This window comes from Hippopotamus amphibius, chromosome 15 (assembly GCF_030028045.1).
Source record: "Hippopotamus amphibius kiboko isolate mHipAmp2 chromosome 15, mHipAmp2.hap2, whole genome shotgun sequence".
Classification (NCBI taxonomy): Eukaryota; Metazoa; Chordata; class Mammalia; order Artiodactyla; family Hippopotamidae; genus Hippopotamus; species Hippopotamus amphibius.
Genome location: NC_080200.1, coordinates 38,257,543 through 38,280,830, shown reverse-complemented (window position 1 = coordinate 38,280,830; position 23,288 = coordinate 38,257,543).

Genomic DNA, 23,288 nt, shown 5'->3' with positions numbered 1-23,288 from the left:
ATGACTCAGGCTCGTGAGCTGATGTCCCCAAACAAGATGATACATTTCCTCTCCTGCTGGTCCACGCAGCTGCTTGCAGGATCCTGGTACAATGAGCAGTTTCTTTGATTTGGAAAGTTATTTTTCTAGCAACTATTTTCCAGTTTTTGGTTGGCTTTCATAAAGGAAGGATGGCCTTGCTGTCCCATCTGGAAAAAGAAATCTCTCTTAAAGCTAATAATTAAAATTCCTAGTTTCCAACTCTTTTCCTTTAATATTCCAAACTAATAAATGTAATTATAGAAAATTTGCAAAATTCAAACAAAAAACCCAAAGAAATCACCTTCTATGCCAGCATCCCAATATTAATTCTGTCAACATTGTAGTGAGTACTTTCTTTTCCTATGAATTTGTGTCTCATGGCCTTTTAAAGATTTGCTTTAGTTAAAGGTAACCGAAAAGAATACAAGGTCAATTAATTTTATATACTCGGATGATATAGTATTTTCATTTGGTGAAAGTCATCTCTATGGTATGAAAGAAATCAAATACGTAATGTAGCAGTGCGGCTAACAGGCTGTTTTCAGAAAGCAGGTCTTAAAACTGGCTCCTTGGTTAACTTAGTGGTGACTCTTTCCGTAAAAATCACTAAGCTCTTTAGCTTTGCCCATCTAAAATCGGGTTTCATGAGCTCTAAATTCTTTTAAAAAGTTATACTTTTATGATTCTGCTCAAAGGCAAACACAGGGGAATCTCTTAACCCAATTAAGCATCAGAACTAGTTAGAAGGTCTTAATATACCATCTCAGAAACAGGAACAACATCAGACTAAGTGGTTATTTTTAGTTACAGATATATTTTGGTTTTCAGAGAACTATGAAGATGACTCTTCCCTTGCAAGAATGCTATCTGTTGCATAGTTTAATAGTTTCTTTTCCAATGCCATCACAGTTTTGAAAGGCTTCTGGTATGTATCAGGATGGTATCTTTTTCTTGTAAATAATGACCTCATTATTTTAATTACAGAACATGAATTCTTTATGGAAATTCAAACAAATCTAAAAAAAGTACAAAGAAGATGTAAAAATGTCTCCAAATCCCATCACCACAAAATAACTAGAATTAGCTTTTGGTCACCATCATTACAAATATCATCTGTGTGTTTATATAAAGAAAAAATTGAACAAACAGATTAACAAAAAGATGGAAAGGAAGTATGACAACTTTACATAGTATATATGTTCCAGCCCTGTATATAGGATTACTTTTATAATATTGTGATCATTCTATGTGTACAATTTTATTACAGTTTTAAAGTTTAAATGTACTTGAATCTAATAGAAAAAATAAGGAAACTGAATTTGAAGTGAAGGAAATGTTGAACTTCACTCAGATCAATGCTTCTTTAACCCAAAGGATGGAGGAAATAACTATGAAAAATATAAGAATGTTATAATCAATTTTTCCCTTAATTTACTTTTTCAATTTTCTGAAAATTAACTCTTGATAGCAAAGTTAAGGAACTTGGGGTTCTTACATTCTGCCTACCCTTCCTTCCCTGTCTCATTTTTATTGGTTTTACTATCTGCTTTTTTTAAGATTTTTAAGATTTCTGCAGACATAATTCTTATAGTTGTTTAATATCTGTTGTACGTTTAGATTCAATGATCATCACCAGTTCTTTTCCCAAAGCTTCTCAGTGTCTGAGTACTTCATTTTAATTCATTTCTGGATTAGTCTGATTTCATCCACAATATAAAATTTCAAGAAGGGCTCTGGTTGTTATATTTTCCATGCTCTCATTTAAATAATTGTTGAACTCTTGCCTTTATATATGAATTATGATTCTGTTAGATAAAAATTCTAGAATAACAGTTTCTTTTTCTTCCTGAATTCCACAAAGTCACAGTTGCATTGTATTATCAGACTATCACTGTGATAATGGTTGTAAAATACTTAGAACGGCGCCTGGAAAGCACACAGGGTGTCCTATGTAAATGTTTTTTAATAAATAAAAATCTGAGACCAGACTTTAAAAAAACCCTTTAAAAGCGTATTGCTTAGTTTGTTTAGATGTTTGAAGATATTTTTCTTTAGTTTATACTTAAATACAGTGAGTAGGATATGCTACAATATTGATTATTCTGCATCAGTATTTCTTGGAATATGATGCATCATTTCAAATAGCAGACTAAATTTTCTCTTCATTTAGGAAATCTTCTTTTATATCTCTGAGTACATTTTCTACCATATTTATTTATGTTTCTGTTTCAAGGACACCAATTTCACTTCGATTGTTTCAATTCTGTTTCTCCTGCATATTGATGAACATCTCATCTTTTAAATTCTTTTGTACTTTTCTTCCTGTGTTTACCGTGATTATTCTGAACTGTTCTGTATAATAATATTTTAGTCATGAATGTCTTTCCTCTTCTTAGTCTTCTTAATTAATTTATTAAACACGCAACAGTATAGTTTTTAAGATGTTTCCATAGCTCTATAATTACTTTCTCTTATTCCATTATTTTATTATCTTTGATTTCAATTTTTTCCAGCTTTTTAAAAATGTAATTAACATATAACAGTGTATAAGTTTAAAGTGTACAACATGAATATTTGATACATGCATATATTGTGAAATTATTACCACAATAAGATTAGTTAACACATCTATCACCTCATATAATTACCATTTTTTGTGCATATGGTAAGAACATTTAAGATCTACTCTCTTAGCAACATTCACATATACGATACTGCATTATTAACTATAGACACCATGCTGTGCATTAGATTTCCAGAACTTATTCATCTTATAACTGGAAGTTTGTACTCTTTGATCAATATCGCATTAGCCCTAAACCCCAGCCCCTGCCAACCACCATTCTACTCTGTTTCTATAAGTACAGCTTTTTTTAGATTCTACAGATAAGTGAGGTCATACAATATGTGTCTTTGTCTGACATTTCACTTAGCATAATACTCTCAAGTTTCATCCATTCTGTCCCAAATGGAAAAATTTTCCTCTTTTTGTGATTGAATAATATTCCATTGAATATATATCCACATTTTCTTTATCCATTCATCCTTTGGTAGACAGTTTACTTCCATGTCTTGACTAATGTGAATAATGCTGCCAGAAATATGGGTGTGCATATATCTCTCTGAGATAGTGATTTTGTTACTAAGTCCAAGCTCATACTGCTTGCTGCATGACAGGCCAATAAATCTAGAGAGACGAGGTGTTGGGACTAGGAAAAGAGACTTTATTTGGAAAGCCAGCAGACTGAAAAGATGGCAGAATAGTGTCCCAAAGAACCATCTTACCAAAGTTAGAATTCAGGCTTCTTTTATTCTAAAAGGGAAGACGGAGTAGCTAGCTGTCACAAATTTCTTGGTGCCAGCCAGCCCCCAGAGGTGATGTGATAATCCTTCGTTCTTGCAGCTATCCAAGTAGGTCTGCTCACAATATTCCTGTAAACCTCCAACAAGACAAATGTTATTCTTTGTTCTGCAACATTTTTTCTCTCTTTGCAAACCTTTAAAGGTCAAGCCTAGGAGGTAGAACCTTGAGAACTGGGCAATCATGTATATTTCAGGCTATAGGCAACCTTATTTTACAAAGGTGCAAGGGAGCATGAAGGTTAGAGCTAAAGAAATACATCCAATATGGAGTCAGGTTTGCTTTTCTCTGTTACAATTTCACTCCCTTTTCTATGTTTTCTTGTAGTTCACTGAATTTCAAGAGAATTATTCTGAATTCTTTGTCAGACAGTTCATAGATCTTCATTTCTTCAGGGTCCATTATTGAAGCTTTGTTAGTTTCCTTTGGTGGTGTCAGGTCTGCTGATGGTGATCCTTGCATTGGCCTCTGCATTTGAGGACGGGTCTCCTCCTCCAGCCTTTCTCAGCAGTTGAGTGGAGCTGCTGACTTGCTCCCTTCCCTGACTTGGGCCTTAGGACATGCTCCACAGCTGCCTGGTGTCTCTGGCCAGGCTTCTTGGTTGCATGGGGCTGGACGGTATGCTCAGCATCTGGATTGTACCAGGAACTTGCTTCTCTGTCCAGCTGTGGCTCTGGAATTGGCTCTGCAGCCATGATGGCCCACTGGCCAGGGATCCAAACTGAGTAGAACTACCCACCACACTCCCTGTGTTTTCAAACACAGGGATACAAATATAAATTCTCAGTGTTTTTTTGAAGAATTTTCTCTTTTAAGTGCAACTTCTAAGAAAATTTAGGAACAGAATCATATTGTAACAGAATCTTGGGTAATTTTCCTCAATAATCATTTCTCAAGAGGCATTAGGTCCTACCGATTTCTTCTGGTGAATGTTTATTGAGATTTTACAATTTCTGGTTCACTTAGGTCTTAGGAGAGACAATTTCTGTAATCTGGATTTATTCTGACATCTGTACTTAGAAAAGCAAATGGGTTGATTTTTCTTTCCTTTTTTATTTCTTTGTCCTTTCATTCCCTTTCCTCTTTCACTTTATTATGTTTTAATTTAACTTCTTTATAAATGTAATACACTAACATGATTAAAAAACTAATAAGTTTATTAAAAAGATATGTCTTATTTTTATTCCCATCCTTTAAGTTCCCATGCATCTCCCATAATCAAAGCTTCTATTGCTCTTATATATATATACTTCCATAGGTCTTTTCTGTACATAGAAACACGAATTAACGTAGCATCTAGTTTTTCTCATTTACCCAAAACATGCCATATTATATACTTTGTTAGACATATATTTTTCCAGTGCTTTGGAGATTTTTTCATGTCAGTACATAGAAAGCCCCTCCATTATTTTTTACAGCAGCCTCAAATTCCTTTGCATGCTATACCACAACTTTACTTAATCAGTTTATTATTGGTAGACATTTGGGTTGGTTTCAAATTTTGATGTTATAAATAATACTAAAAACTGTTACATGCAAATTTTAAATTTGATGTTTAATAGTTTTAATAGTTTACACTCCTCATTAACTACATATGTGAGTATTTCCTACAGCTTCACCAACAGAGTCTGTTATCAAAGTTTGGGAATTTTGCTCATATGATCTGTGAAAAGTGATACATTAATATAGTTTTAATTCATGCATGTCTTGTTTTGAGTGTATTTGGGCACGTTTTCATATGTTTAAAAGTCATTTATATTTTCTTATTCTTCGTTCATTTATCTTTTGAATTATTTGTATTGTTTTAATTTCAAATAACTTTATATACATTATGGAGATTCCTATAGCACATTCTTAACTCTTTGGTTGTGGTGCTCTGTCACTGAGGCAGATCCATGTCTACAGTAGGCACCAGGTTTAAGAACCACTGAGTTAGAGTATACATCCATGTATTTCCACTATACATGTGTATGAGTGTGGGTTTAACGTACGTACTAATATAACTACTATTTGTGACACAGATCTTTCCATCTTGAGATTTCAAAAATGATTGCAGTTTGTTTTTACCTCTTATTATAATGTGATTTCTTCCTCATCTTCCTCATTGCTTAAAATTAGTTTTTCTCCCAGTGCTATATGGTCCATTCTAGGAGTACTGATGCCCATGTGCTATAGAACTAGATGATTACCTTGCCAGAGGGCATATATACCATATGGTCCTGGTAGAACAAAAGGCTAGTTCTGCCCAAGGCAAGTTCACTCATTATCCTGGAAGGCAGAAATTGATCTCAATCTCATAAATAACATTATTTCTATTTTCTAAAAATATATTTGGATTTTACAAAGGGACGTATGATGTTCACACAAACAAACAGAAACATGCACACACACACATCTGATGGCTAGAAGTTGTAAGTGCAGTTCTCTATCTATTATCTGTAACCTATTTTTACATTTATAAGTCCATTAAGATGAAGAGCGGAGTTAAACAAGGAGCTAGCAGAGGTTAAAGTAAAAAGCACCTACTTTTTCTCCTTACCTGCCTTTAAAGCCCATCGGGACTACATTTTCCTGCCCTTGACAGGATATATTAGAAAGTTTCTTTTCTATTCATTAATTTGTAGATAACAAATCCCACACAAATAGTCTCAATTCAGAAATAAAAGTTTTGTGCAGTTCAAAAATCACAGTTTCAAGTAATATTTTAAAATGAACTTTCTTCCTCTCCCAGGATGCAGCTTTAGGCTGGGGAGCCCACATTGGGGAGGAAAGTGATGGTGGTAGGGGAGGCTGGGCCACACTTCTGCTGTGCTGAGCTGGGGAGGTAGAAGGGAGAGGAGCAAGGATAAGAAAAATGTGCAGGAGGACAGCAAAGGAAACCATGAACAAAGCGAAAGGACAACATATGGACTAGGAGAAAATATTTGCAAATGAAGCGAATGACAAGGGCTTAATTTTCAAAACATACAAACAGCTGATACAACTCAGCAACAACAAAACAAGCAGCCAAATCAGAAGATGGACAGAAGACCTAAACAGACATTTCTCCTAAGAAGACCTACAGATGGCCAATAGGCACATGAAAAGATACTCATCCTCACTAATTATTAGAGAAATACAAATCAAAACTACAAAGAGGTACCACCTCAAATACCAGTCAGAATGGCCATCATTAAAAAATCTACAAATGCTAAGAGGGTGTGGAGAGAAGGGAACCCGCCTACACTGTTGATAGGAGTGGAAATTGATGCAGCCACTGTGCAAAACAGTATGAACTTTCCTCAAAAAACTAAAAATTGAGTTGCCATATGATCCAGTAATCCCAATCCTGGGCACATATCTGAAAACAACTATAATTGAAAAAGATATATGCACTCCTATGTTCATAACAGCACTATTCACAATAGCCAAGACATAGAAACAACCTAAATGTCCATCAACAGATAAATGAATAAGGAAAATGTGAGATATATATATATACACATATATAATGGAATACTATTTAGCCATAAAAAATGAAATAATGCCATTTGCAGCAACAAGGATGGACCTAGAGATTATCATACTAAGCAAAGTAAGTCAGAAAGAGAAAGACAAATACCATATGATATCGCTTATATGTGGAATCTAAAATACAACATAAATGAACTTATCCACAAAACAGAAACAGACTCACAGACATAGAGAACAGATTTGTGGTTGCCAAGGGATGGGGGAGGTGGGGGAAGGATGGATTGGGAGTTTGAGATTAGCAGATGCAAACTGTTATATATAAGATGAATAAACAATAAGGTCCTATTGTATAGCCCAGGGAACTATATTCAATATCCTATAATAAACCATAATGAGAAAGAATACAAAAAAAGAATATATATATATGTATAACTGAATCACAGCAGAAACTAACACAATATTGTAAATCAATTACACTTCAATAAAATAAATTTTTTAAAATGTGCAGGAGGAGAAACCTTCCTTGGCTGGTACGCTGAACCCTAGAGTTAGTGCATATATATATATATATATATATATATATATATGTAAAGTAAATAGATAGAAAATGGTAAAATTGGAATTCTAATTATTAAACAAACACTAGATTATTTAAGGAATAACTCAGAAAGCTGATTAACAATTTAGAAAAAAAAGTAAGACTCATGTCACAACATACTGCAAAATAAAATTACATATTTAGAAAGAAACTGTAACAAACCAAAAAAAAAAAAAAAAACCCACTTAAAAGGACTAGGAGAAAAGTTATATAAATATTTACCTTACTCAAGCCTGGGAAAACTCATTCTCTGAAAAAAAGCAGAAGACATGTGGTTAAATTTACTGCATGAAAATTAATATAGTCTACCTTCAAAAAGGCCATAAAATTGATAAGCTATTTGAGAAAAAATATTTGCAAAGAAATAGATACATAGATATCTCTCTGGAAAATAATTTTAAAAATAATAATCTCAATAGAAAAATTTCACTTTCAATCATGTTTAGAAAATGTTTAATGATACAGGAAAATGCTAATGATTTATTGTCAATTAAAATTGCATAGAGAACCAATTGACAGAAACACATTACGAAATGTTCACGGTCATTAGCTTTCGTGATGGGATTATGCAAACTGTTTATGTTTTCATACTTTTCTGAACTGTCTCAATTTTCTTTTATACTCAGAAAAAAATATTACATTTTTTAAAATGCAAAAGTCTGGAATAAATAAACACAATTATTTATCTTCACTAAATCCTTTTCAGGGAAATGGTGTGTGGAGCTATTTGAATAATGCATGGGTTCTCCTTTTGTAGAAAGATTGTTGTTAGAAATGTTCATCTTTGTCCTACTGAAAATGTGATGGAGATGACATTTTATTTCAGAAAGGTTGTATTTGAAAAGCTTGTTTGCACGTTTCGAACTGTATATCCTATTATCATTTTACAAGGTTACAAAAATGTCACAAGTGGGAAAAATAACACAGTAGGTTAAGCATTGCCTGAACTCCATCACCGGCTGTGTGTCCTCGGGTGCATCATTTTACCTTTTAACCTTTTATTTATTCCACACCTGGGGTCTGAGTTTTAAACTTAAGTAATGTCTGGGCATGTCAGGGGACCTCAATGTGGGCAAGCAGAAGTCTATTCGCATGGGAGGTAGGGGACCACTCAGGGTGTAATGTCCCAGTATTAGCAGGGAGTCAGGTGGAGCAGGAGTGCCTATATACCAAGTTTTAGCCATAAGCACAGAGAAGTGAGTCTAAAAACACAATTTCTCTTATTTGAAATTGTTTGTGGCTTATTCCCCATAGTCTTATGACTTACGAAAATAACATTCAAGTAAAAACCATAAAAACAATTTTAGTAAAAAATCCCATAAGATAATGGAGCATAAACTGCCTTACTAAGGAAGCCAATTGTTTATCCGATCACCAGAGATTTCCATGGAGCTCCACAAAGTCAGGGCAAATGATGATGCCTGACAGAGAGGAGAGAGTAGCAGTGATGTCAAAAAGATATGTGTTGATTAGACTCCCTAATGGGTCCTCCCAGAAAGACTTTGGAGAAGAAGGACTTTTGTAGAAGGTTAGAAAAACGCACCATTATTGAGGCAAGAAGGCGGAGCAAAGAGTCATGGGAAATACCGACTCTTACATTGTGTATTCGCTCAGTTCGCACATAACGTGACCAACTGAAAAGAAAAACAAAGCTCAGTCTTTAGATTGGCTCTTCACTTTCTGTTCTTTCTCTCAGGGACCACAACTCTTCACCATTAATGCTCTGTGAGGCAGTGCCTATATAAGTAACTGTAAAAAGATTTAAAATAAAAAAAACAGAAAGAATTTGAAAAATTAAAAGAAGACCAAACTTAAAATGTAATGTTCTTCATGATATTTCCATGTCTGTAATCAAACTTATGTATAATTTATGTATATTGGGTTATATTATGCATGCTATTTGGCAGCTTAATTTTCACACCCAGTGCTATTCATTGACAGTTTCCTGGAAGACACATTCCATTCAATTTATTTATTTATTTATTTATTTATTTATTTATTTTTAAAATTAATTTTGTTGGAGTATAGTTGCTTTACAATGTTATGTTAGTTTCTACTGTACAGCAAAGTGAATCAGCTATATGTATACATATATCCTCTCTTTTTTTGGATTTCCTTCCCATTTAGGTCACCAAAGAGCATTGAGTAGAGTTCCCTGAGCTATACAGTAGGTTCTCATTAATTATCTAGTTTATATATAGTATAGTATCAATAGTGTATATATGTCAACCCCAACCTCCCAATTCATCCCACCCCTCCCCTTCCTCCTTAGTGTCCATATATGTTTGTTCTTTATGTCTGTGTCTCTATTTCTGCTTTGCAAGTATGATCATCTATACCATTTTTCTAGATTCCACATATATGCATTAATATTTCCATTCAATTTAGAGGCTGCATAGTATTTCATTGTATGGACAGATCATGTTTATTTAGCCAGTCATGTGTTCATGGTGATTCATTCATTCTACAAGTCTTCATTGAGCATCTACTGTGTGATAGACAACAGTGCTGAACATTGTGGTACTACAGAGAGCAAAGTGGAGATTTTTTCTGCTGTAAAGAGCATATAGCCTGGTGCAGGGCTTCCATACACGTATTCAGAGACACAAAATAATGAGCCAGGAGATGCTGATCTCTTCAGCCCTCGCAGTAACTGGGCAGGGCCCAAGAGAGCAGGGAATAATTTGTTTCCGTTGACTCTGACTGTGGGCAGTCCTGTTTGGTGCTCCTCCAAGCAGGGCAATGACTAACAAGGCAGTCTGTGGTCCTTGCAGGCTGGGAGCAGAATGAGTGCACCAAGCATGTGTTATTCCATTATGACACGGTGATAAAGGTCAAGGAGATGCCCTCAGTGGCCAGCTGCTGAGTTCACCACTGATGCCCATTGTAACTGAGGGCATATGAGTCTGTTGAAGATGTTTGTATTCCAGGTGCCAAGGAACATGCTGAAAAGGTCAACGTGTGGCCAGGTGTGGGGGAGAGGAAAGGAGACCTGATGGGGCAAACTGACAATGGCAGCTCCAGGTATCATCCTCTATTTCTGTTTCCACATATCAGAAAATTCTGTCCATTTGCTCTTCATGAGACATTCGAGTGTTGGGTCCAAGGAACTGCAGCATGACTACTCTGACAATGCCTGCTCATTCTGCAAATTAGAGCATCCTCAATATTTTGAAGTGCTTGATATGAAACCTGTCTAGTTGGGTTAAAAATCTACTAGCATTTTTAAAGCAAGATATTTCAAAGTTTCATTTGTTGAGGGAATAAAAGGAAAATGTGTTTAGTTCCTTAAATATAAAGCCAACTCTCATGTCCTGATACAAAGAATCACCTTCACAAAGACAAGTTCAAATTTCTCATTTAAAAAATATTGGAAAGCATTTTATTTGGTCCAACAATTAATGTCTTCCCTGTTTTGAATTATGCTTTTCTTATTATAAATATATCGTATAAAGGTAATTACATTTTCACCCAAACCCAGCTAGAAAGCAATTAAATACCCTTGATTTTACTCCAGTGTGCCATACAAATATTATCAATTTTTTTCATCTGTGCTGTGAAATGATACAGGCTAGGAAGTGCTGGTCCAATCACTACTTCTTAAACTATCTGCGGTGAAGGATAATTTTTCTTTAAATTTCCAGTCTGTAATGCATTATTACTTGTGTGACAAATTAAAATTTATGTCAGTAAAAATGAATGGCTAAAAAACGAAAAAAGAAGGCATAAAATACAAGGCTTTTTTTTTTTTATCATTAAGTTTGATAGATATGACTTTACCTTGTCAAATTGCTATGAAAGTTTAATGCTTACTTTCAATCCCTTAACTTATCATGCATGTCACGGACTCACTAAAAACCGGTTTGCAGACTAACATTAGAAAGTGGGCCATACTTTGAGTAACTCTGATCCGTTAGCGTTTGATTCAAAATGTGGGCTATTAGAAGTACTACTGCAATGTAAATTGTTAGGCATACAATTTAGTAAAGTTTTCTGATATTTCCTTATAATAAATTCTTAGAAATGGAATAATAGTATTTTAAAATGTCTTTCTTAGGTTATGTAGATCAACTTTTTAAACTGATAGTGTGATATTTCTTGTTACTGTACATATGACTGCTAGTCTTAGCATTTCTGTTGTTAGTTTTATGTATCAGTAGAGTGTGTCTATTTTCTTCAAAAGTGATGTATCCTGGCATAACCAAAACAATTTTGAAAAAGAATGAAGGGAAGAGGATCAATCTTCCCAATGTTAAGACTATAATCAATCATCAAGACACTGTGGCACTGGTCAAGGGATAGAGACATCTATCGAACAGAGAAGCCAAAAATCTATCACCCACACGTATATGTTCAATTAGTTTTTGACAAAGAGCAAAAGCAGTTCAATGAAGAAGGATAGGTTTTTCAATAAATGGTGCTGCAACAATGGAAAAATCCGTAGGGAAAATATGAACCTAACCTAGAACTCACATTTTATACAAAAGTTATCTCAAAAATGGATCATGAACTTCAATATGAAATGAAACTATAAAACTTCTAAAAAAACCATGAGAGAAGATTTTTAGGACCTAGGATTAGGCAAAGAGTTCTTACACTTGACACTAAAAAAAAAAACAAGGTCCTACTGTTATAGCACAGGGAACTGTGTTCAATATCCTGGGATAAACTATAATGGAAAAGAATATAAAAATGAATGTATATATATGTATAACTAAGTCACTTTGCTGTACAGCAGAAATTAACACAATATTGTAAATCAACTATACATCAATAAAAAATTAAAAAAAGGAAATATTGATAGATTTGACTTCATCAAAATTAAAATTTTGTGCTATGAAAGTCTATTGATAAGATGAAAAGACAAATTGTGAGCTTGGAAAAATATTTACAAAGTACACATACAAAAAAAGGGACTTGTGTTTAGAATACATAAAGTACTCTGAAAACTCAGCATTATTTAAAAAATTAAATAATGAGCAAAAGGTACATATAGACATTTAACTAAAGAGAATATACAGATGAAAAATAAGCACATGAAAAGATGTTCAACATTATCTCAGGGTCCAAATCTGAGGGTGAAGGAAAGGCAGAGTTTATCAGCAGTTCTCAAAGAGGGAGCTATGAAAAATATTATCATCGTCGACACTGTGATTATCATCATTAGTCATTAGAGAAATGCAAATTAAAACCAAAAGGAGATATCACAACACACCTATCAGAATAGCTTTTATTTATTTTTTTAAATAGCGTTAACCCTAAATGTTGGAGAAGGTGTGAAGAAACGGGGTCATTCATTCATTCAGTGCCTTTAAGAAGGAGGTATTTTCAATATGAAAACTAGACTTACCACAAGACCAGGACATATATCAGAGAGAAAAAAGTTGTTTTAAATGTATGCAGAAGTGTGTACATGAATGCTTATAGCAGCTTTTTCCCCCCTAATGACCAAGAACTGGGTCCTTCAGTGAGAACATTAAAACCATGGAGTACTACTCAACAACAAGAAAAAAAAAAGCTGTTGATACAGGCAACTTGGATGAACCTCAAAAAAATGAGTCTAAGTGCAAAAAGCCAATTTCAAAAGGATACGTATTTCTGATTCACTCATGAATCCACTTATATAATATTTATGAAGTGACACGATTATAGATAAGGAGAACAATTTAGTGGTTGCTGGGAGTAGGCATGGGATTGAGATGGGGTGGATGTGGCTATAAAGGAGTAGGACAAAGGAATCTTGTGGCGATGTTGCAGTTAAGTATCTTGATGGTTGTTGATGGGTACACAGAGATATACATGCAATAAAACTACAGAGAACTACATACACACACTAACATACACAGACAAGCGCATGTATGACTGGTGAAATCTGAATAAGGTCTATGGATTGTATCAATGCCAATTTCCTGATTTGGATGTTGTATTATATGTACACAAGACATTAACAATGGGAGAGGCATTAAAAGTGATATATATAATCAGTTTTACAATTTAACATTCTATTTTTTATTTTTTTAATCTTTTTTACTTTTTTTAAAGAACTTTTATTGAGATACAATTGCCATACAATAAACTGCATATATTTAGAGTGTACAATTTGATATTTTTTTCTTAGTAGTAATAACATTCCATTTTTTAATAACTCAACATTAAAGTATTTGGAGAAAAAAAGGTCACACAATGATGTGAGAAGAAGAGGCTGGGAGAATTTTTAAAACAGAAGAGAAAGAACATGGCATTTACCAATATAAACTATATGTATATTGACACCTCCGTTTTATATCCATATTTTATGGTAAAGAAAAATTGAAGAAAATAAATAGGGGCCTACTAACAGAAATTCCAGGGAGGCTGGCAAGTTGGCACTCAGCTTGTGAAAGCACTCAGCATTCCCTGGTGTAAGGGCACTGTCCAAGTTCATGGCATTATTATGTCTATGACTCCAGAAGCCTTATTGGGTAAAAGCAAGGGGACTTTCTATAAACATCCTGTTTTATCCAAATGATTTCCTAGAATAATAATGAAAAATGATAGTGAAATATTAAAGGAATAAGCACCAAGTAAGGAGATGCTTCTGAAATGATGCCTGGGAATATTTATACTTTACTTACTAAGACTTGAAAGAATTCTCACCGCCCATCGGTGACAGCACTATTGTTATAACGGAATCCCCAGCCCACTAAATAGTTCCCTTTCTGGTATACTTTTCCCTGAATTCCTTGAAAGCCTAGGACCTTCCATCCTTGGTGTGTATTGGGACCAATGGGAAAATAGATCCCAAAGGAAACTTGAGAGAAAAAGAAAAGGGATTGAAGGTGAGGGGAAAGGGAATGGTTCAAGTGAGAAAAACCAACCAACCACCAACAACAAAACCAAAGAAACCCTGTGCCCTCACATTAGTTTGTCAGAGAAAGCCAGGTATCTAGGACACAGCTCAAGGCTACAATTTCCTGTCCTGCATATTCTCAAAGGCAGAAGACAGAGAATAGGAAGCAGGTCCTGCCATAAAAAAAAACCCATGTGGAAGATCTCCATCTCAGCCTTCTCAAGTGTGGCAACGTGCTCATAACACCAAGGATGGAATGGAATGTGTAGGTTGTGGGGAAGGAGATAGGGAAGGGGACTCTACTGGTAGTTTCCTTGGACCCTGAATTAACTTTAGAATTTTTGCTGCTTAGCCTATATAATAACTTAATAGATATTTAGAGTCATAACTTTTACTAAATAAAGTAGATGTCATAATTTTAAATTAAAGTTTTCAGAGGCTGGATAAAAATTACATTTGGGCAAAAGCATAAATAGATCCTTAGAAAATCTAGTGGGAAATTTATCTGCATTATTAGTTACCTTTGAGATGATTATAAGGTTGGGGTCCAATCAATCCACTTCAACCAGTAAATAATAAAAGAGACTGCATTTTCTTTATAATAGAACAATTAGTTTTTATGGTTCTACCAAAGGAGATGGATTTGGAAGTGTGACCAGGTGGTGAAGCTAGTGAGAGAGACTGTTATGATGAAAAGAGAAAGCAAAGAAAGAAAGAAAGAGAGGAAGAAAGGAAGAAGGAAAGGAAAAAGATGGATAGAGGAGAGGAGGAAGAAAGAAAGAAGAAAATATTTACAAGAATATTATTCTCAGCTTTTTTTGGATAAGATAATGAACATTGGAACCTGTTTGCCTGGGTTTAAATCCTGGCTTTACTATTTACCAGCTGTGTAAACTTGAGTAAGTTATTTCTATAGAACATTATTTATAATCTCTGACTATCTTGCATGATAGTTTGTGGTCTTATGGAATAAATTAAATAGACACCTACAATTTTTCTTTGCTAAAGAGTTGACATTTAATCTGCCCTTTCTCCCTTTATGTTAAGATTGTTTCCTTTAACTACATATGTGGAAAATTGTTTTCTGCCACTGAAAATATGTTTTGGTAGAAACTACTATCTATAGTCACTGTAGAATCTGAAGATCAAGAAAAGATAGGGTTTATCAGATATGCTCAAAGAAAGAATAATCATCATTTTCAGCAAGAAAAATATCATCATCATCACCATCACCATCAATAGCAGATGTAACATCCAATGAAAACATTATAGCTTATGAGAACTTTCTAGGAAATATTAATAAACATGAATGATAAAGGAATAGATGTGACATTGATAAATAATGTAAAGCAATGCTGTCTATCAGAGACAAATTTAAGGTTCAAAGACACAAACTGGTTGAAGTAAAAGGATGGAAAAAGATACATCATGCAAACAATACCCATAAAAGAGCTGGAATGGCTACATTAATAACAGTCAAAATAGACTTTAAGACAAGAAATATAACTAGATAAAAAGAGATCCATTTCTTAGTGCTACAAGGATCAATACACCAGGAAGACCTAACAATTGTAACAATTATAAAGGTATACATACACTTCAAAGTAGAGCCACAACATACATGAAGCAAAACCTGAACATTCAAAGAAGAAATAGACCAAAATGTATAGATTGGGGATTTCAAAACCTCACCTTAATAATTAGCACCATTAAAAACAAAACAGGACTTCCTAGGTGGCTCAGTGGTTAAGAATCCACCTGCCAATGCAGGGGACACAGGTTCAAGCCCTGCCCCAGGAAGATCCCACATGCCGTGGAGCAACTAAGCCTGTGCATCACAACTATTGAGCCTGTGCTCTAGAGCCCAAGAGCCACAACTACTGAGCCCACGTGCCGCAACTACTGAAGCCCATGTGCCTAGAGCCCGGGCTCCGCAACAAGAGAAGCCACTGCAATGAGGAGCCCACACACCACAACAAAGAGTAGCCCCTGCTCACCGCAACTAGAGAAAGCCCATGTGCAGCAATGAAGACCCAACACAGCCAATAAAAAAATAAATCCAATAAATAAATAAATAAGTAAATTTAAAGCAAACAAAACCAAAATAAATAAGGCTATAGACTTGTGAACCCAACTAACATATGTAGAACACACCACCAAATGACTGAAGGATACACATTCTTTTCAAGAACACATGAGACATTCCTCAGGGTAGCCTATATGCTAATCCACAAAACAAATCAGTGAAAGCAAAAGGAATGAAAGCATACAAAATATGCTGTATGACAACAAGAGGCTTAAATTACTAATACAGAAATTATATCTGAGAAATTCCTAAATATATGGAAATTAAAAAAATTCTAAATAACCCATGATTCAAAGAAGAAATACAAAAATTAAATTAGAATACTAAAAAGTTATGTCAAAACGTATGTAATGCTGTTTATAGTGCTTAGAGGAAAATTTTAAACTATAAATGCTTATATTAGAAAGAAGTATGTAAAATCAATAATCTAATCTTTCACTCTAAGAATTTAGAAAAAGTAGAGCAAATCAAACACATAGTAAGAAGGAAGAAAATAACAAAAAACAGAGCAGAAATTAATGACATAGAGAAAAATAGGGACAAAAATCAATGAACCAAAAACTGGGTCTTTGTAAAAATCAACATAATTGATATTCTAGCTAGACTGATCAAGAAAAAAATGTGAGAAGACGTAAGTTGTCAAAGTCAGGAATGAAAGAAGGGAATCACTTCATACCCTATGGAAGGTATTATAAGGGAATACTATAAATAACTTTATGCCAACCAAATAAACAACTTAGATAAAATAGAAAAACTATTGTCATGTATAGATATACAAAATTTCTTTATTAATTGTGGGTATTACTACAAGTTTTCCAAATTCCAGAATAATGCACATCCTATTATAGACAGTGATAACATGGTTTGTCAGTGTTTTATATATTGTAAATACATAGTAGAATCTATCTTGCTTCATGTGTATCTAAACCACCAGACATAATTCCATTCTTATTAAGTCACAGTGTCACATTCAGTAGGCCACATTGTCAACCACAATTAGCACTTTCATGTAGCTAATCCCAAATCCACTTTGGCTGATATTCCACTGGAGAAAGGGTTCAAGTTCTTGCTCCCCATTGTGTTGGAGAAGGGCAGCCAGTTCTTTCTATCTCCTCAACTTTTTCTTCTTTTTTACCTCAAATTTAGAGACAGGAATATGGAGTATGAGGGTCTGATATGCTTCACAAACCTGCTGAAATTCACCCTGAGAAGGAGCTGGTTCAGAACCAATTGTGCCAGCAATACCAGGAGAATATATTTTAATTTTCAGTGTCATGGAGTTTGCTGCAAAGATGGCAGGTAACAGATATGAAAGGTTTTTAGTAAATTTTTATAAGCTGCCCAAAGGAAAATCCCTAGACTTCAAGCTAGACACACTAGGTTTAATCCTACTGCTTATTAGCTGCCTATGTGAATGAGTTATGACACCTCTCTGAGCCCCTGTTTTTTTCATCTGTACAATGAGAATTTTATGTAATTAGTAGTCTTTGAGATGCCTTCCAGATCCTACATTCTGTAAATTTTATGACTTTAAGCTTGATGATGGTTCCATACATCATCCCCTCCTCATACCAATCACAAGGGGATATTTCTGCAATGTGTCAAGGACTCAGCAAGGCCACCTCATGGGATTATTTATTTATTTATTATAATTATTTGTAAAAAGATTGAATGTCCCATCCTTCAAGTACTCCCACTTGTTTCTTAGTCTCTTTAAATGCTTGATATGAGGCTCAGTGGTGCTTTATCTTTGGATCAAAGGCAGAGCAGAATGAACAGAAGGAACAATGGAAAGAGAACAGAAAACATCTCGTTGCTCAGGTCTACTGCTGGCTTCCACATAGTAGTAGAAACTTGATGTGCCTCCCACAGAGACAAAGAGATCCCTCGATCACTGCCTCTATCCACCAACAGATAATCTTAAGAAACACACACATTGCACTGAGTTAGTCTGCTCCTAGGTGAGAAATTTATCCACATCTTTTCATAACCAATCACAACATCCTCTCTCTGAATAGTATCAAAGACTGGCCAACCAAGCTTCCTTCTTCTGTCCCTGTTTCCCCGTTCTGAGATACTCTCTTTCTCTTATGATACGCATGACCAATTTATAAGAAAATGTTTACATATAACTACCTAAAATCTATATTTGCTTAGAATGTTTAGGCCAACCATTGTAAACGGATTCTGAGCTGAAAAGCACAGAAACTTCTATGCCTTGGCAAAAAGCAAGTCCTACATTTGTCAAGAATTAAAGGTCAAAGGAGATAGGCAGAGATCACTAGAAAAACAAGTTATAAAAACAGATTCCCATAATATTTTTGCCAGATTTTCCCTATACATACTACATTTTCTTGTTTGAAGTCTTTGGAATGCAGTGCTGTGTTTTCAGTAACTACAAAAGAATGACAATGCATTTTCTCACTTTGGGAATTATCTTTGGAACTGATGATATGCTGAGTTTGCTATGTCCTTAGAAACTAAGCATTATGATAAAATGATTAAAGACATTTGTCTGGGAACTGTAGTCTGGTAAAATGTGTCTGTAGAGGGAAAATCGTTTCTGCCTTCCAAATAAGTCTAGTTTCCTCAATATTCCAAGTCAGTAAGACTCTTCCTTTAGGGGAAGCAGTTGGATTCTGTCTGAGCTCTTGGGGGCAACATTTTCAGGAGTCAAGGGGCCTTTGCAGCTGCCTCCACCAAACCACGTGTTTCTCTCCTGAACCCTTAAGTCAGCCCTGAAATACCTCCTCTTCTTTTCTGCCTCCTTCAGACAGATCTTGAACTGGGTGAAATCTTTGCCCAGAAATTCATAGCTTTGCATATTAAGTTGGTGATGCTGGTTAGTGGGCGACTGTGAATATCATTTGGCCATATTTTACCTTAGTCAGACAGCTGTTGAAGTTTCACTAAACTTAGAAACTCATAAAAATGGCTCCAAACATTCCATATGCATTCTTTAATTGTTTTTGCCTGAATCTGCTTGGGGGAAGCCTTTTAGCAGATGTCCTGAGCATATGCAAGCATCCTGGCGATTAATTTTTGTAACTCATGGGTTAAGAGTGTGTTAAATGGAAATATGCCTGCAGGATGCATATGTGTCGTATAGAAACAGCTAGAGGTGGACTGTGGCAAACACATCTTGTTTATGGGAAGTTTGTTTCTTCTCTAGAGCGTTGCTCAGACGTTCTTTTTCCATTATACTGCCATGAATTTTGTCAGAATGTTAGATATGTTTTTCTTGGAGCAATTGAGTCTTCTCACTGGGAGTCTCTGACACTACTTTTTCTTTTTTCTTTTTTCCTATCTGAACAGAGAGACAGGTAGATTTTTTTCTTTTTTCTGTCCTGCAACTCTGACCACTTCATTAAGCTCCTCAAGTCTTTCCCTTTTGTACTTCCCATACCTGTCCCAATAGATGACCATGGATTTGGAGATTTTTGAAACCCCCAATGAATTATCTTCACTCAAGCTCCACACTGATGGGCTTACTTCTCTAATGTGTTATTTCCTCTCCTGGCAAGTAAGTACCCCTTCTTCAGTGATTATAGGGAAGTTGTCTTTTAGACTTCTATCAGAGTCATGCTAAAAGGTGACAAAACAAACAGTACTAAGAGGCCCAGAGCAGTGTTTATGAGATCTTTGTTGGCTTCTTACAAATATAGATTGATTATAAAAAGATTCATATTTAATTAACAAATTCTATTACTCAATAGATTTGCATTTTTTAATTATTTTTATTTTAATCCCTTGGGCCCTTTAGGAACACAGCATCCCAGCATCTGAGGGGGGCTGAGAGTGAAGTTTCTGGTATACACTGAGAGGATCCAGAAGCACATCTTTTATCATCATGTGAAAGTGTCCCCCAATTTAAACTGTTCCAGATCCCATGTTCTCTCCCTATTTGCTCCTTTAACTAGCTTTTCTGGGAAGTGTGTAAGTTTTGCTGCTGTTTTCAAGCAGTTTCTCTCACCTTGAAAAACCTTAAGAAAACGAGTGACCAATGAAGTAGGAGGAAAGCTAAGAGTGGTGGTGTCCTGGGAGCTGTGGGAGGAAGGAGTGGTTACCTGTGTTCATCTGATGACCGCCCATATGAGGTGACCACTGAGAAGTCACCTTTCACCTAGTAACAAGGAGGTTTTTTTAATAGAGTGCTGGCAGGGGCATAATTGTCATGCATTTAAGGAAAAAGGAAGGAGAAAAACTGCAGGCAGAGAGCATAGCTAAAATCATCTAAGAAATTCTGTAGTGAGAAGTGGAGAAATGGAGCAGTGAATTCAGGGGAAAAAGCAGGCCAAGGTTTTTTGGTTTTGGTCTTTCCTTTAACGGAAAATATTACTTTTTTGTTTGTTTTTCTGATTGTAAAGTAATGATTCAAAAGAAAGAGAAAAAGTCATTGGAGATACATCTAGGAGGAGGTGGGAAGGGATAGGTGGCAAGAGGAGGGCTTGGCCTTTATTGGGGCACAGACCCTTCATCCACATTGGTGAGAAAGAGGGCAGGGTATGTGGTCACACACGCGTGTAAATGGGTAGATCGGTGGTGCAAGAAGGATTTCAAAAGAATCTTCTGATTACTTCTATTTCTTTCATGAAATAGGAAGCAATGATTTTAGCTAATTTATGTAAAGCCTTTGCAGAGAATATAAGTCCCTTTATTCCATTCCAGTACTGTACAGCTACTGAATGAACATTTGCCCAGATGCTTTTCATGGATTTATGTATTTCACTTTCTGTTTATCAAACTTCTCATGCAACTAATTCCTTCCTCTTCTTTATAATTATAGCTTCAAACTCAATCCAGTACTCCCAAAATAAGGAAAAGCGTGCAGAGTGTACTTGAAAGTAACGACTGTGTGTGTGTGTCTGCATTTTTTTCTCCTTAACTATTTTCCAAAAGACTATGAGAAGTGTTGTACAAAAAGGCACACATAAGACTTTCCAGGTGGTGCAGTGGTTAAGAATCCTCCTGCCAATGCAACAGACATGGGTTCGAGCTCCAGTCCAGGAAGATTCCACATGCCACAGAGCAACTAAGCCCGAGTGCCACAACTATTGAGCCCATGTGCCACAACTACTGAAGTCCACGTGTTTAGAGCCCGTGCCCTGCAGCAAGAGAAGCCACCACACTGAGAAGCCCACACACCACATTGAAGAGTAGCCCCAGTTCACCACAACTAGAGAAAGCCTACATGCTGCAACAAAGACCCATCGCAGTCAAAAATAAAAATAAATAAATAAATTTAATTTTTTTAAAAAGGCACACATATGACATGACTAAGCAAGTGTCCCTGGGGCCCTGCATCTGTCCCCCTGGCCTACCTCTGAGTTCAGCCCTAGAAGTAGTGTGGATTCAGAAGAACCTGGCACTTTTAGTATCTTATGTCAAAGCTTTCCACCCAAAGGCCTCCTCTGAAACTGAGGAGTCTCCATCAGTGTGGGACAGGAGCTGCGGGTAATCCAAGGGATCAGTCTTCTGTATATGTGATCTGTTTCCCTGGATACAGGAGCCAATCTCATCCTTCAGGGGCATTTCAAGGAGGCAAACTGTGTACTGATGAGCATGTGAGGAAACTGAGCCCCACCAGCCCCCGTGGTGATGTTGTGAAAGCCCCCACTACTCATCCCCTCTTCTCTTGTCTGCTCCCTAACTCCTCCTTCCTGGAATGACTTCCCTAAAAGACAACCTGAGCCCAAGTGCTCAACTCAGGCTCTGTTTTGTGATCATTTACATAAAAAGAGAACATTGAAAGCCATAGAGGGGCTGTAAAATAAAATAATAAAATAAAGTCAAGCTAATATAGATAACCATTTTTGAAGCGAAATTTTATTCTGAAACTTTCTGGTAGCCAAAGCTCAAAGAAGAATTGATGGGCAAATAATGACTACGGACTTACTATAAAAAGAAAGGTACAGATTGATTTGGCAAAATTTATTTTTCTCTTTGGAGAAATATAAAGAAAAGCCAAACATTGATAAAATATAACAGGGTCTTAAAATGAAGACTAGGGCCTTAAAATATAATAAAGTCTTAAAACTTAAAATGGTGTGGCCGTCATACTCTTCACATCTCACCATCGGGAAAGCTGAAGGCTTAATGCTGTTTGTGTATAACTCAGAGATTTGGGCAGGTGATCAAGCACATATACTACACCTCAAGCTGATCAGTCTGCTTATTTTAGGTCACCCTCAAATCGAAAACATCATGTTATACCACAATACTGCTATCTAAAGTTTTGATGGGTTTTAAAAATAGAACACAAAAACCTAATGAAATATTGTCTCTTGCTGTACAGACTTTAAATGAAGCTAACGATGCTTTGATTCACTTTGTAATTAAGCTGGCACACCCTCTCCCCTTGGGAAATAGTACATACTTCAGATTTATAAAGCTATGACTGAGGCAAAGCATGTCACACCTGAAACAACACTGTCTTTTGGTTTAAATGAGGGTGTTTGCTGAGATAAGAACACCTAGACTAGTTCAAAAAGATTGTCCTGTCCTATTGCTTGGGGCCAAACTTACACAACCAGAAGTGAGCAAGCTAATGCCTGCTGTTCCTGTGGAGCCGTTCAGTCTATAAATAGTAGTTTTGTGAACCATTGCTAGCAGAAATTTCTAATAATGCAGCACTCCCAGTAGGTAGAGTGAGTTTTTTTTTCTGAGAAGTCTAAGATCTATTCCAAATACTGGTTCGGGTCTTCCTGGGTATGTTATCCCTTGTGTCAGCTGGAGTCCCATCAGAGAAGCAGAACCCGTAGGAGACGTATATTAAGAAATTTATTGTGAGGCTGACTAGACAAGTCCAAAGTTTGCAGGCAAGGGTGTTGGGATAGGGCAGGCTGGAACAATTGAGCATTAAGCAAAGCTGTTTCCCACAAGTTGAAATTTCTTCTTCAGGGAAGCCTCAGCTCCTCTCTTAAGGCTTTTGAATGGGTTG